The 15,239-nt window shown below is 35.1% G+C and overlaps 1 protein-coding gene across 5 annotated transcripts in view; it reads left to right on the forward strand.

Moving 5' to 3' along the window:
* Nucleotides 1-15,239, forward strand: part of Galnt13 (polypeptide N-acetylgalactosaminyltransferase 13) — a 568,495-nt gene that overhangs the window by 45,872 nt on the left and 507,384 nt on the right. Inside the window, exon 3 of one of the 5 annotated variants that reach the window (XM_087196087.1) lies at nt 11,667-11,778. The exons of the other annotated variants lie outside the window; for them this stretch is intronic. The gene's annotated coding sequence lies outside the window, so the exon portion shown is untranslated. The remainder of the gene's footprint in view (nt 1-11,666; nt 11,779-15,239) is intronic. 5 annotated transcript variants of the gene reach the window in all.

Below are 15,239 nucleotides of genomic sequence, written 5' to 3' on the forward strand. Positions count from 1 at the left end.
AAATTCATGAGGTCCAGACAAGAAGACATTCATTAAGTTTTGACTCTATTCTGTGCATTTTATATAAAATGTCTCAGTTAATCTGAACAGTAATATCACAAGGCAGGTATGTTGATATCCTTATTTTTCCTATCAGGAAAATGTACAACAGAGAATTTGAACTTGTTATTCATGAGAATGAAGCCTGAAGTCTATCTAATTCAAAAGCTTTTCAATGCCATTAACCTAGGTGTTAAGCACTGAGAGTTTATGGCTGATCTAATTTACTTTTATTTAAATGAAAATACTATTTCCAAACTTCAAACCATACATAAAATGTCCTTAGTAATGAGTATCTTATGATTTACTTTCAAATGAAAAATAAATTTCCTTATATTAAGTGTCATCAAGATCATTCAGCAATCTAAAATGAATTGCTTTGAAAAATATGCTCTTTGGTTAAAAAAAATAGTATAGAAATGAATGGATACAGTAGTATAGAGATGAACGGGGATTCAGTGTTCCCCTTTAAATAGATAATGAAAATGCAACATATTTGCATAATGGAGTACTACTCAGACATAAAGATGGATAAATTTGAGATATGTTTTAGAAAATAGATTGACCTTGAAACTATACTGCTAAATGACATAAATCAGACATAGAATATTAAATATTACATGATTTCTCTAAAAGTCAAAACTATAAATAATTTAAAAAGAGAAGTAAAAGTGAGATGATAGGAAACAGTGAGGTAAACTTTGTGGAAATGGGAGAGACCTGGACAGGGAAGAGGGGAAGGGGGAAGGAAGTATAAAAGTGGTCAAGATGTGATATGTATGTGTACCAATTCCCTAAGTTGAATGTAACTATTGTTATTATCACAAACATATACTAATAAAAAGAGCTGTGTAATAAAGGGGAAAAAGAAAACAATAACAATAAAACCGTTTCCTTGAGGGCAAAGGCCATATCCAGTGCCTCTGTTGTATCGTTCAGCATTTGAAGCGACTGGCATGGGACGTTTTGGCTTACAGTTGCTCATCCACTTCAGGCAGCACAGAGACAGTAGAATGAAGAGTTTGGCTTCTCTTATTTTACCCCTTCTTTTTCACCTTCAGGGGTGTGGCATTCACAGCACCTTTCTTAGGCCTCACTAGCCACGCTAATGCTTTCTCTTTGATTCTTTGGTCATCTTTATCTTCTTCCACTTTGCCCATCCACTGATCCCAATCCCTTCACACTGCACTTTTTAAAAAAGATCTCAGCAACATTTTGTCTGGGGCCAATTTTCAAACTTAGTTGTATTAAAAGAGCAATAATGTTTAACTCTTCGGCAGGATTTACTAAGTGTTTAGCTAGTGACCATCATTCCTATTCTGCACAAGAGAAAACTGAGACAGACTTTAATTAAGCAAATTGTTCAAGACCACTGAAGTAAAAAAATAGCAGAGCAGACGTTTGAGCCCATTCGGTTAAGCTCCTGAGTTTCTGCAATTGGCTACTTTACCAATATTTCCTCTTCTAAATAACTGAGGGTTCCAGGTTGACTTAACTGGAAAATGATGTTGCCAATAGTCTGATTTTCTTTTCAGTGTTCCCCTTTAAATAGCTTTTTGCCTAGGGGGAAAAATATTCTGACCTTTAGGCAGAAATATCCCTGTGGTTAGTGATGAATCTCTTGTATACATTCACTTTGTGCTGGGAAACAGCAATAAGGTAATTTATGATGTAACTCAATTATAAATTAGAATACTAAATATGTCATCTCAATGTGATTTGTCTTCCTTCCTTAGCAGAGCTTAAAATGAAACATGAATGGAATGCAAACTTAAAGATCTAATATGTTGGGTTCATGAAAGACCGATATTTTAGACTTAGTTTACCTATCATAATAAATAATAATTTTGACAATGGAAAAAATAACACTCAGAATAGGGAGTATCTTTTTTCTCCTGTGTTGTAGGAGTAGCATAATGTACTGCTTAAAACCCTGGGCTCCAAAACTATTCTGCTGCATTGGTTCAGATCCCACACTACAGCCTCTTTAGCTGTGTGATTTTGTGTAAATTATTTTAGCTTCTAGGCCTCAGGCTTCTCACTATTGCAATGTGACAATAACAATGCTCTGTCTTCTGATTACTTCAAAGGTTAAATGAGATAAAACACTTGGAGTTGTTCTTGACACACAGTAAATTCATAGTAAATATTAATTATGTTCATTAAATTTTATCTAATATGCAGGTTTTTAATTTATCATTTTTAATTACAGGATTATTGCCATTTAAGTTTTTGTTGTGAATTTTTATGCATTAAGGGCACAAAACAGTGATTTTTACAAGCAAAGATCCATGTAACAGTCACATGGACCAGGAAATAGAGTATTTTTTTCTTTTTTTTGCATCTCAGAGACTCTTTTTGGGTGTCCTAAACATTACCTCATTTTCATCATTTCTCCAACAATGACTTTTATGGTAATCAGTTCCTCCCTTTTCATTAAAGTTATAGTATTCCATCTTATATTTGTAACTATAAAATTTTAGTTCATCCTCATTTTTAATTTATATACATGGTAGTTATATTACATGCATTCTTCTATGTTTTCTTTTCTGAATGTATATTTGCAAGTTGTACTAATGTTTTTGTGTGGTTCTTTTCACTTTCACCACTATGCAGTATTCCATCATAGCAACATATTCTGCTTTGACATTTTACTATTGATGTTTATGGTGTTCTTGCACATACCTATATTCCTAGCAGTCTGGGAGGTATAGGAAGGTATAGGAAGGAGGGTCAAAAGTTTGTTCCCAGCCTGGGCAATTTAGGGACTTTGCAAGACTCTGTCTCAAAATAAAAAATAGAGAAAGGGGCTGGGAATATAGCTGAGTGTGAAGGCTCTGATACTTCAACATCCCTAGTACTCCAAAAATTATATTTATTCTATTTTGGAAAATAATATAGATTGAGAAAACTTATTTTTATTCTTATTTTACTCTGATTCTTAATCATGGATGGATTTTGAACTTTCATGAAATGCATCTGCACATATTGGGATTATCAAACTATTTTTTTTTTACTTTGTTAATGTGATAATTCGTATTTAGTGTATTGGTATTTTTCCAGTAGCTTTTCTTGCTTAGTGTGGTGCCTGGTGCCAAAGGACTTTACTCCATTTTTTTTCTCTAACACTTTCAGCACTTCTTGCATAAGGGGTAAGCTTTTTGTTCCTTCACTGAATCTCCCCTTACTTGGCAAGTGCTGCTACTTGTTACTTAGTGGAGCACACCTGGTGGGGACTTGAGGGCTGTCAGTCCTTCTTTCCCTTTCACATGGTCTGTTAACCTGGGTGTTAGGTGCATGGCTTTTTTCACATTCCTGCTTATTTCTCCCCTGGTGCCCAGATCCCTCATTGAATCTGTGGAGCTCTCTGGTAGGAGAGGCTGTCATGCTCTTCTTGCAGATCTCTGTTATTTATGTATTTCATAGTACAATAAGAGCTACCTGCCCCTGTAACAGGGACCTATAATCTATGATTTTTCCTTCTACCTTTTCCTTGGAAACCATGAATCTTTTTGAGAATGACATCTTTATGAGGATTTTCTGACCTAAAAGGCTAAATTTTGCTATGGATTAGAAAAGAGTTTATGTGGTTGGGAAGAATTTTGTGTCATCAAAGAGCTCTTTCTGGCCTCTTGCCTGGGCTTCAATCTTTTTTCATAAAGCAGATTATATATGGCAGCAAATCCCTTTGTGTTTGGAGGATCCCATTTTGTTTATACTGTTCCATTGGCCTATTCTGGCCCTTAAATATTGTTACAATTTTAGCTGTTTTCTTTTTACCACTTTCAGGAGGACCACCTATTCCTCCAAGTTGTGCCGAAGGTGGAAGTGCTTGTTTCTCCTCACTCTCCTCAGACCCACTGTGACCCTTGGAGATTTAGGCCATCTCTTTGCCTTATGATCCCAACCTTCTGAACAAAGGAAGTTTGATCATTGACATTTTGGCTGTAGAATTGTAGTTGCTAGGTAATTAGGAATCTATTCTCCTTATGCAATTCTGTTTTGTCATTTTAGACATATTTAATTCTCAAAAGTTTTCCAATCTTTGAATACTGGCACCCACCCATCATATCTGCATTTTACACAGGAACGAATGAAAAAAAATGCAATGACAAAGTGTGTTCAATCATCTGATTTAATCCCCCCTTAAAGAGATTCTCTGGAAACTTCACCTAATGTCATCACTTTTTGTCGCAAAAGAAGCTATTTAGTATTTTAGTTGTATACACAACTGCTCAGGTATACATAGTAGGGATGAAAGGGAAGATAAATATTGGACAAACTTTTAGGGATCACAGTTACAATGAGATTATGAAAATTACTTTTCATGTAATTTTATTTCTGAGGCAGGATGTTCCTCACAGAATCTAGCATTGTACAGAACTGGGTTCTTCTCTCATTACAGTAAGTGTCAGCTATGTGACCTTGAGCAAGTCTCTTATTCCACTTTTGTAGCTGTAAAAGAGCATGATAATAACTATCTTGAAATGTCTTTGAGTGGATTGAGTATAATATATGCCAAGGGTCTGTCACTTGGAAGATAATCAATAAATAATATGTTTCATTTTACTCATTTATAGTTGACACAAATTCAAGTAAGAGAAGGTAGAATCTATCCATGCCTCATGCTGATTGCTAGACAGCAAAGAAAATCTTGTTTCTGTTGGAGAGAGCTTTCTTTTAGATGGCATTGACAATCTCAATTTTTTCTCTTTTAATACACTATTTATATAGTTTGAACTCTGCTGAAATAGTGCTTACAACTTGGGCTCATAATAGCACCACTTCATGCAGTGTCATATAAGAAATAGATAAGATGAGTTCCAGTTTGAATTGTACTGTTAGGAAGTTATGAAAATTGTAAAAGTCATTGTACTCTTCTAGGCCTCTGTTTCCTCTGCTGACAAATCAATCAGATGGTAATTTGACAACTTCCATCTATTTGACAGCTTTGCAGCACCATAATTCTGTGCATAAATATTATTTTTGCCCTAACGGACTTTCCTGTCAAGAGAAATATACTAAAGATAAACAAATAAATTTATAAATAAAATTATAAAGACTTACTCAAAGTCTAGTTTTTATAAAAAATGGCTTTACTGAGAGATTTTTCCAGTTCTGAAATAAAATTATAATTGTAAATTAAAAATTTGGCTTTAAATTCTGGTTGTGAAGACTGTTGGCTTAGACAAAGAGAATAATTTGGGCAAATCACTTAGATTCTCGGAGTCTTATGTTATAAACTTAAGAAATGGGCATGATGTTAAGGGCATGTTGAGGATCAAATGCAATAAGAACATAAAAGTACTTTAAAAGTACTGACCAGCTTTGGTACTTAGCTCTTTAGAAGATCCAATGGGTAAATTACAAAAATGCTCTCACACTCTTATGTTAATGTGAAGCATGGTGAATTTTATGATAAGCTAAAAATAAATACAATAAGTAAAAACTATGAAGATCCTCTGTTTTAAAGCCACTGTATTTATTTGCCCACATAATACCTTAGGAAGTTGTGGCAAGTGAAGAATTTAGTTTACTCCATAGAGGCTAGACCAGAAAGTGCAGTCTATGATTTTGTGTATGAAATGTTTCATTGATTAGATTTCCAGATGTAAACTTTCTCTACATCTGGAACATTCTGCTTGTGCTCTAGTGAGGTTGAAACAAAAGGCAAATCATTTGCAGTCTGGTTTATTAGCACTGTCTGCAATCTTGAATTTGCCCCTCTGAATTGCCAATTAAGTTTCCTTCTCTATAAATAGCAAGTTATTAGTAAAAGCATGGCTGCCATATGGCAAAATAGTCTGTTTTTAAAACTGATTAAATGTGACAGAAATTCTCATTCTTTAAGATGTTATATTATGTTCTGTGATAAAAGCATAGACATTATTTTTGTTGTCTAACATATATCAAGATTTTCTACCCTGTGTGTGTGTATATATATATATTTATATACTCATATTGTCATTATCTTTAAAAGTTCTTGAAGTATACCACATGTACTTTAAAGTGTATGAAGTGCACTGATATTAAATATACAGATTGATAGGTTTTTACAGTTACATCCCTGTAGTACTACCTTTCTGATCAAGATATAGAACCTGTCTAATGCTCAAAAATTACTTTTACATCTCTTTTATGTCAACAATGTCTTGGCTTTCAGCATTTTAAAAATTTTGCCTTTTGAACTTCTGAAAAACTATGAAATATCTTCAAGGGCAATTTCAATCTTTTAAAAATTTCTGAAACTATTAAAAATTATGACAGTAACCAAAATCTTCTAAATGATATTGATAATGTAATAAATAACAATATTATAAGTGATAAACTTAATTACACAACCCTGAAAGGAAACAGAATTGCAACCTGAAAACCTCATGAAATTCTATCTAAATACCTCACCTGCAAGCTAGAAAACAGAGCTACCACACAGTCTGGTGAGTATTCTATCAGTCATGTTGCCAGGCAACCTGTATCAGAGACACCCAATTGAGCAGCCAAAAAGTCACACTAGAAGGTGTCTTGGAAACAGAAGGGCCAAAATGAAAGAACAGGAGGAAAAGGAGAGAGACAGAAAATAAGACACTGTCATTTGAGCAGTTGTCCATGTTAATCATGATGGCACACAGTTTCTTTTCCTAACAACATATAGCTGACTTAGAACAGAATTATTTGGTTTTCTAGGCCTTTCCCTGTGTTTTCTTTCTCTGCTGTGTTTGCATGTATAAGTTCAAAGATTTAGAAAACTACATCATCATTCTTTTTTTAGAAGAGAGATAGGTTACAAATCATTCTTTTAGTCTATTTAAAACACGTTAACTAATTTCACTCCCAGTACATACAGGAGTAAGTTTGATTCAGTCATCTTTGAGATGATCTGATTTTTAAAATGATATAATTTGTTCAAAATTTGGAAATAAAAAAATAAAATATATACTTCCTGGAGTTAGCCCCTTTCTTGGAAGGTATAAATAAATAGAAAGGGCAAGTGTGCCTAAGACCTTCTCGACTAGCCTCGGAGGAGACTACATGCCAAGAAAATGTGAGAACTACTATTATGTACTTTTAAAGACAGATATCTTCCATTGCACACAGTTTCTTTCTACTTCCCTGTACTCTAATATCACTAATACCTTTGAAACACATGATGTACAGGGAAAATAGCATCTGTGAGGTAGGAGTGTGTGAGGTTCCTGCTGATCTACTACTATCCATTAATGTTTTCCTTGTTGGCTTCTAATGTTTCCCCTTCCTCTTTAAACTATTGCCTTTGGGAATGCTCTGGATCTTACTTTTGTACATGTTTTAAGAGGCTAACTAAAAAGAATATATTCTTTTTTTTCTGCATGTCTAACTTTCTCCCTCTCTCCCACATTCTTGCTATAGTATCAAACACTTCAAAATACGTTTCCCCTTAAAATTTCATGCATATGTACATAAATTCTTCCTTTTTTCCGGCCCACTTTTTGCTGCATTATAACCTATTTCTATTTATCTCTATTTGCAGCTAAATGTTTCCAAGATTTGTATATATCCTTCCTCACATCCATGTATACCTCACCCTGATGCTTTACTTTATCTGTTTGTCTGAAACTACTCTGTCTAAGAATCTCCAAAGTTAGTCTGTGGCTATATATAGAAAATTTTACTTCACTGTTTAGTGCATTGTTTTCTTTTAAAAAATTCTTTAAAAAATTGTGATTAGTACATATTTGCAATACATAATAATTACATTCATCCTTAGGAGTTGGTACATGTTCACAACAATTCTTTTTTTATTTTTGGTACCGGAGATCGAACTCAGGTTCTTGCGCTTGTGCAGCAGGTGGCAAAACCACTGAGCTAAATCCCCGGCCCCCATAACGGTTCTTAATTCTTTTCATGTACCCTTTCCCACCATTCCCTCCCATCTGCATTTTTTCCTATCCTTTTGTACCTCTTGCTTTCTTTTCTTTCTTTTTTCCCTATTATCTATGTTTTATTTTTCCTTTTATTTATATTTTGATATTCTCGTATAAGGGAAGCCATGAAATATTTAAGCTCATGTGTCTGATTCATTTCACTTAACATATTTTCCAGGTGTATCCATTTTCCTACTAATGACTTAAATTTATACTTCTTTATGACAGAACAGTACTCCATTGTATATAATTACCACATTTTGCTTATTGTTCATCTATTGATTGACACATAGGATGCTTTCAGGATTTAGCTATTGTGAATTGTGCTGCTATAAATATGAGTGTATGTGTGTTACTAGAATATGGTATCTTTTGGAAAGATACCTAGCAAGGGAAGAGCTGAGTGGAATGGAATTTCTTGCTTTAGTATTTTGAGGAATCTCCATACTGATATATAATGTTTGTACTGTTTTACATTTCCACCAAAAATGAGGAAAGGTTCCTTTTCCCTTGCAACATCATTAGCATTTTTGGTTATTTGCTTTCTTGAAGATAGCCACTCTTTCTGAAATAAGATAGAATCTCAGTGTTGTTTTCATTTGCATTTCTCTAATGGCCAGAAATGTTGAATATTTTTTCATGTACTTATTGTCCATTGGTATATTTTCTTTGGAGAAGTATCTGTTCATTTCAGTTGTCCATTTTTGATTGGGTCTTTTTTTGGGGGGTCTAATACTTTTGAGTTCTTTCTATATTTTAGGTATTAGTCATCTGTCCAAGGAATAGCTGACAAAATGTTTTTCCCATTCAGTAGGTTGTCTCTTTACACCATTGGTTGTTTCCTTTGCTGTGCAGAGCTTTTGAATTTGATATGATCCCATTTGTTGATTTTGGTATTATTTCTTGTGCCATTGGGGTTCTGTTCAGAAAGTTCTTGCTTATACATATATCTTTCAGTTTTACCTTCTAGAAGATTGTTTCTTGTTTAATATTTTGATCTTTGATCCACTTTGTTTTTCATTTAATACATGGTGAGAAAGACGTGGGTCTAAATTCAATTTTCTGTATATGTAGAATCAATTTTCCCAGCACCACTTATTAAAGAGGCTACTTTCCTCAAGTGTAAGGTTTTGGCCACTTTGTCAAAGGTCAGGTAACTATGTGCTTGGAGTTGTTTCTACAACCTCTATTTTGTTCCATTGATCCAGATCCCGGTTTTTATGCCAGTACCATGCTCTTTTAATCATCATAGCTTTGTAGTATAATTTCAATTCTAGGATTGTGATGCCACCTCCTTTGCTATTGTTACCCAGGATTAGTTTTGGTGCTCTAAGTCTCTTCTGTTTCCATAGGAATTTCAGGATTGTTTTTTCTAGTTTTGTGAGGAATATTATTGGTGTTGCATAAATCTGTATCACAATTTTGGAAGGATGGCCATATTTTGGCAAGATTGGTTCTCCTTATCCAGGAACAGGGGCTATCTGTCCATTTCTAATGTCCTCTTCATTCCCCTTTTCAGCATACTATAGTTTCCACTGTAGACTTTCTTCCTTGGTTAGGTTAATTCCTAGGCATTTAAATTTTTTTAAATGCTATTGTGAAAGGTATTGTTTCCCTAATTTCTGTTTTGGAGAGTTTATTTATGTGGAGGAACACTATTGGTTTTTGTCTGTTGACATTTTTCTTGTTGTACTACTGAATTTAGTCATTAATTCTAGGAGACTTTCAGTGAAATCTTTGGTTTTCTATGTAGAGAATCCTGTCATATGCAAATAATGATAATTTGACTTCTTTTCCTATACATGTTCCTTTTATTATTTTCTTTTTCTTGATTGCTCTGGCTAATGTTTCGAGAACTATTGAACAAGAGTGGTGATAGTGGACATCCTTGTCTTGTTCTTGATTTTAGAGAGAATGGTTTGAGCTTCTCTATATTTAGCATGATATTGTTCTTTGGTTTGTTATCAATTTCTTTTATCAGATTCAAGTAAGGTCCTTCAACTATTTTCTTCAGAGTTTTATCGTGGATGGTGTTGGATGTTGTCAAAGGCCTTTTCTGTGTCAGTTGAGATGATCATGTTATTATTGTCCTTATTTCTGTTTGTGTGAGGCATTTTATTTATTTTTTATTTGTGTGATGCATTTATTGACTTGTGTGTGTTGAACCATCACTGCATGCCTGGAATGAATCCTACTTGGTCCTGATGCATGAACTTTTTGATGATTTGTTGCATCCTGTTTGCCAGTATCTTGTTGGGGATGTTCATTGAAGAGACTGGCCTGTAGTTCTCTTTCCTATTTGGGTACTTTTCTGGTTTTTGAATTAGTGTAATGCTAGCTTCTAGGAATGACTTTGAGAGTGCTATTTCCCTTTCACTTTCATTAAGGTGGTTGAGGAGACTTGGCACTAATCTTCTCTAATGTTGTTGTAAAATTTGGAAGTGACTCCATCAGGATCTGGGCTTTTCTTAGTCGGTTATTTTTAAATTTTTCTTTAATCTTATTGCCTGATATCAGATTATTCAGGGTTTTTATGTCTTCTTAGCTCAGCTTCACAGTTCATATGTATCTAGGAATCTATCCATCTTTTATGTACTCTCCATTTTATTAGAGTACAGGTTCTCAAAATAGTTACTAATACTCATCTGCATTTCAGCAATCTCTTTGAGTTCACCTTTTTCATTTCTAATTGCATTGATTTGGGTCTTTTTTTCCCTTTTATTGTAAAACTGGCTATGAGTTTTTCTATTTTGTTTATTTTTGTGAAAGAACCATCTCTTCAATTAATTGATTCTTTGTATGTTTTTTAGTCACAATTTCATTAATTTCTTCTCTGATCTTTATAATTTCCTACTTGTACTAGTTTTGGATTTGGATTGTTTCTGTTTTCTACACCCTAGAGGTTCATCATGAGGTTACTTATTTGGCCTCACTCTGTTTTTCTGATTTGGACATCAGAGCTATAAACTTTCCTCTTAGGACTGCTTTCACTGTTGTCCCAGAGGTTCCAGTATGACATACTGGCATTATTGTTTGATTTTAGGAACTAATTTCTTCCTTGATTTCTTTTTTTTTCCATTTAGTTTATTGGTACATTTTAGGTATACAATAAAGTTACATTCATCATTAGGATCTTGTACCTTTACATGATATATCTTGATTTTTAATTTTACCCCATTTCCCTGCCCCCCAACTTCCCTATTTACAAAGACTTTGTTTCCATGTTTTTCCTTTTCTCATATTTTTTCTTTTTCCTTCTTTCCTTTCCCCTTCCCCTCCCACTTCCCTTATTCCTTTAAACATTTTCTTCCTATTTCACAATATTAATTATAGATTTTGATTTTGATTTACACTTTTAGTTTTTCACACCAGAGAAACTATTCGGTATTTACACATGTGTGTCCTATTTATTTCTCTTAAGAATATGGCCTCAGTGTGCATCCACTTAGCTATAAATGTCTCTAGTTTCTCATTCTTTATGGCTGAGTAGTACTCCATTTTATAAAAAAAAACCCCACATCTTCTTTATCCTCTCCAGTTGATGGGCAACTGGGTTGTTTCCAAGTTTTAGCTCTTACAAACTGCCACTATAAACATGGGTGCACGTATATCACTGTGGCATGATTATTTTAAGTCTTTTGGGAAGATACCCACAAGAAGAATAGCTAGGTCAAATGGGACTTCCAATCCTAGTTTTTTGAGGTATCTCCATATTGATTTCCACAGTGGTTGCACCAGCCTACACTCCCACCAACAATGGAGAAGTGTTCCTGTCTCTCCACAACCTCGTCAGCATTTGTTATTGGTTGATTTCTTGATAACAGCCATTCTTCCTGGGGTGAGGTGAAATCTCAGCATTGTTTTCATCTGTATCTCTGAAATGACCAGTGATGTTGAACATTTTTTCATATGTTTATTTGCTGCTTTTATTTGTTTGTCTGAGAAATGTCTGATCATTTCAGATGCCCATTTTTGAATCAGGTTTTTATATTTGGGGGGTCTGATTTTTTTGAGTTTTTATATACTCTAGATAGTAGACCTTTGTCTGAGGCACAGCTGGTAAAAAATTTTTCCCACATTGTAGATTGTCTTTTCACACTATTAGTGGTTTGTCTTGCAGTGCAGAAGCTTTTTAATAAGATGAGATCCCAGTTGTTGATTCTTTGTGCTAGTTACCGTGCTACTGAGGATTTGTTCATAAAGTCCTTTCCTATGGCGTTGTCTTTGAGAGTTCTACCTAATTTGTCTTCCAGCAAGTTTAGTGTTTCCGTTTTTGTTTTTGGTTTTTTTTGGTACTGAATATTGAACTCGGGTCCTTGCGCTTGCGAGGCAGGCAGCGGAACCCCTAAGCTAAATCCCCGGCCCTAGTGTTTCTGTTTTAATGCTTACATCTTTAATCCACTTTGCTCTTAGTTTAGTGTATGGTGATAGATATGGGTCTAGTTTTAATCTTTGGCAGGTTGAAATCCAGTTTTTCCAACACCATTTATTAAAGAGGCTATCTTTCCTCCAATGAGGGTGGTTGGCTCCTTTGTCAAAGATGAGGTGGCTGAGTAGGTCTGGAGTTGTTTCTGCATCTTCTAATCTATTCCACTGATCCTGGGGTCTGTTTCTTTGCCAGTACCATTCTGTTTTTATCACAGTGGCTTTGGAGTACAGTTTCAAGTTGGGAATTGTGATACCCCCTGCCACTACTCTGTTGCCTAGAATTGCTTTTGCTATTCTAGGTTTCTTCTGGTTCCACCAAGGTTCTTTTCTTAAGGAACCTCATTTTGAATGCTGGATGGAAGCTTGTCCTGCAGCAGCAGGAGGACCTGTGAGCTGGTGAGGGCAGGGCAGGGTGGGGGTTCCGGGAGACACCAATAGTAATGCCAGTGCGAGGCCAGCTCAGTGCCCGCAGAGCCTGATGCTGTGCTCCATTCTGGAGCATCGGTGCAAACTGGTGGGCCATGGCTGCATCTTGTGTGCTCAGCTGTGTGCTGTCTTGGCCCCGCTGTGCCACACCTCCCTTGGGAGCAGCCACACACCCCCTACTCAGTCCTCACCTACTCCCCAGGGCTTGGGCACTCCGGGGTCCCATATTCTGGCCAGGAGACTTCCCTGGGCCGGCTGCCCTCCTGCCTTTTGCCCCTCCCTTCCACTGGGAACACTTCTTCTTTGATTTCTTTGTAACTCAATGGTTATTCAAGAGTATATCGTTTAGTTTCTATGCATTTGATTTTTTTTTTTTTTTTGTATCTTTTGCTTTTCACTATGGGCAGGGTATGTATCCCTCCCAACCTGAGTTTAAATTTCTCAGGGAATCTCTTTCTAGCCTGATCCCTGATCTCGTTCAGTGGCTGTCTCCTATGCCTATGTCTCACACAGTCGCACCACACAGTGGGAGGGTAATACTGGAAATCGTGAAGTGAAATTGTGTTTTAGTATTTCTGAATTCCAGATTCAAATATCAACTCCTTCCTGAAATGGCATCTGATCAAGCCCTGTTTGACAATATGGCAGGTGCTTGAATTTCTCTCAGGCTATTGCATGTCATGTGGAAGTAATTCCCTCAGAGCAAAACCCTTTGCAGCTCACAAAGGCCTTGGGCTTAACTACCATTTCTCCCTGTATCTTGCAGCCTGGGTGGGTGCTTCCCTTCCTTCTGGATAGCCTAGTTCCCTTCCCCAAGAATCCTGAGAGCCTGGAACAGAATCTAGATTGTTTCCTTCTTTTCTCTACATTGTGGACTATCTTTCCAACTTCTTTGTAGCTTCTAGTTTTTCCTGTCAGTTCCTTCCGGATTCTTAGCAATCTGTTTTTCTTTTTTTCTTCAACAAGTTGGTATTTTCAAGTGTCTGGGTTCAGGATCTCAAAGTGGCTGAATTTTGCAAGCAAACGCTCCTCCATTTTCTTTCTCCCAGTGCAATCTTGTGTTGTTGATCAATCTGTCTAAGTATTCCTTGGAAACTCTAACACTGCACTTGTTTTGCTTTTCCCTTGCCTATGCTCATTGTGTGCTTATCTTTCTTATAAATTGGTACTCTGTAAGATCCATCACAGCACCCACATTCTCTCTAATACACTTATTGTCCATATTTCATCAATTTTCATGAATTTGATTAACATTGGTTTGCCAACTTCCTCATCTTTATCTCCCTGGAAATTCAATCTCTATATTCACCTGCCTTTTGAGAAACTTAACTTTAATTTTTCATTTTCATATCTTTAAAACAGTTTTCTAGCACATTTATGAAAGCCCTCTATTTTTATTATAAACTGAAAATGAGATATAACACTGGTCTATTCAAAGAACAAAATAAATATAATAAAATTAATGTTCTTAATGATGCAGCCCTCAGAAACTATTCTTGAGCTGCTGGTTTAGCTACTGCCAGTAGACTGTAAACTCTGTAATATATGATGATGTCTCAAGTGTCTAGTTTGAGCTAAGACTGGGAACATATTAGGTACTCAAAATTACTTGCCAAGGAAATGGAATAAATAACTTATGGTTTGGATAAATCTTAAATGCTTTTCTCTTTCCAATTTGCATTAGGAAACTATTTTGATAGCCACAGTGTTGGTCACAATAATAGCAATAGACTAACATTTACTCATTAGTTAAAATGTGTCAATTCCTCTGATTCTCATTTCATAAGCATAATATTTACCTTAATGGTCTAAGTAGGTGTAGCTTCTATTGCTGTTTATAAACATAACAACTGGAGTTAGACGGGCAAATACACTTCCAAATAAATTAGTGGTGAGAGTGGGAGTTGGATCAAAATCTGTCTAATATCCTTAACTATGTTGAATGTACATTGCTAATTTTTTTAGAAATAATAATATTTCTTACATTTCTGGTTCTTTGATACAAAGCTTCATAGTTCTGGTGTTTTTTTATGATTTAGTTTTGTCAGGGTTTGTACTTGCACATGACTACAGACACTGGATTTCTTTGGTTTTATCAGTTCACATTTTAATTTGTGTTTGCACGATGAAAGAACTTAGAATATACAATATAGTCTTAGATAAGAGAAAAGGAATTTCAATATAGTGATGGAGATTATAAAGAAAAACTATCATGGTTTTAAAGAGATATAGTGTTTCTCCATAGAAGAGGAAGAAAATATAGGGGAGTTAGAAAAATAATAAGAAGTATAATGGACATACAAAAAATAATTAACCAATATATCCTGTAGAACCAATTGCAACCCGAAGTTAAAATTCTAGTTTAGATGATTTTTATAATTGAAAAAAAGAGAGGCTATGGAAAGGAAATAAGATGAATGAAAAATGAATATAAGAAATAAAAAT

Source organism: Heterocephalus glaber, unplaced genomic scaffold (assembly GCF_053883595.1).
Source record: "Heterocephalus glaber isolate CG9 unplaced genomic scaffold, H.glaber_assembly_v1.0 deba00000347, whole genome shotgun sequence".
In the NCBI taxonomy this organism is placed as follows: Eukaryota; Metazoa; Chordata; class Mammalia; order Rodentia; family Bathyergidae; genus Heterocephalus; species Heterocephalus glaber.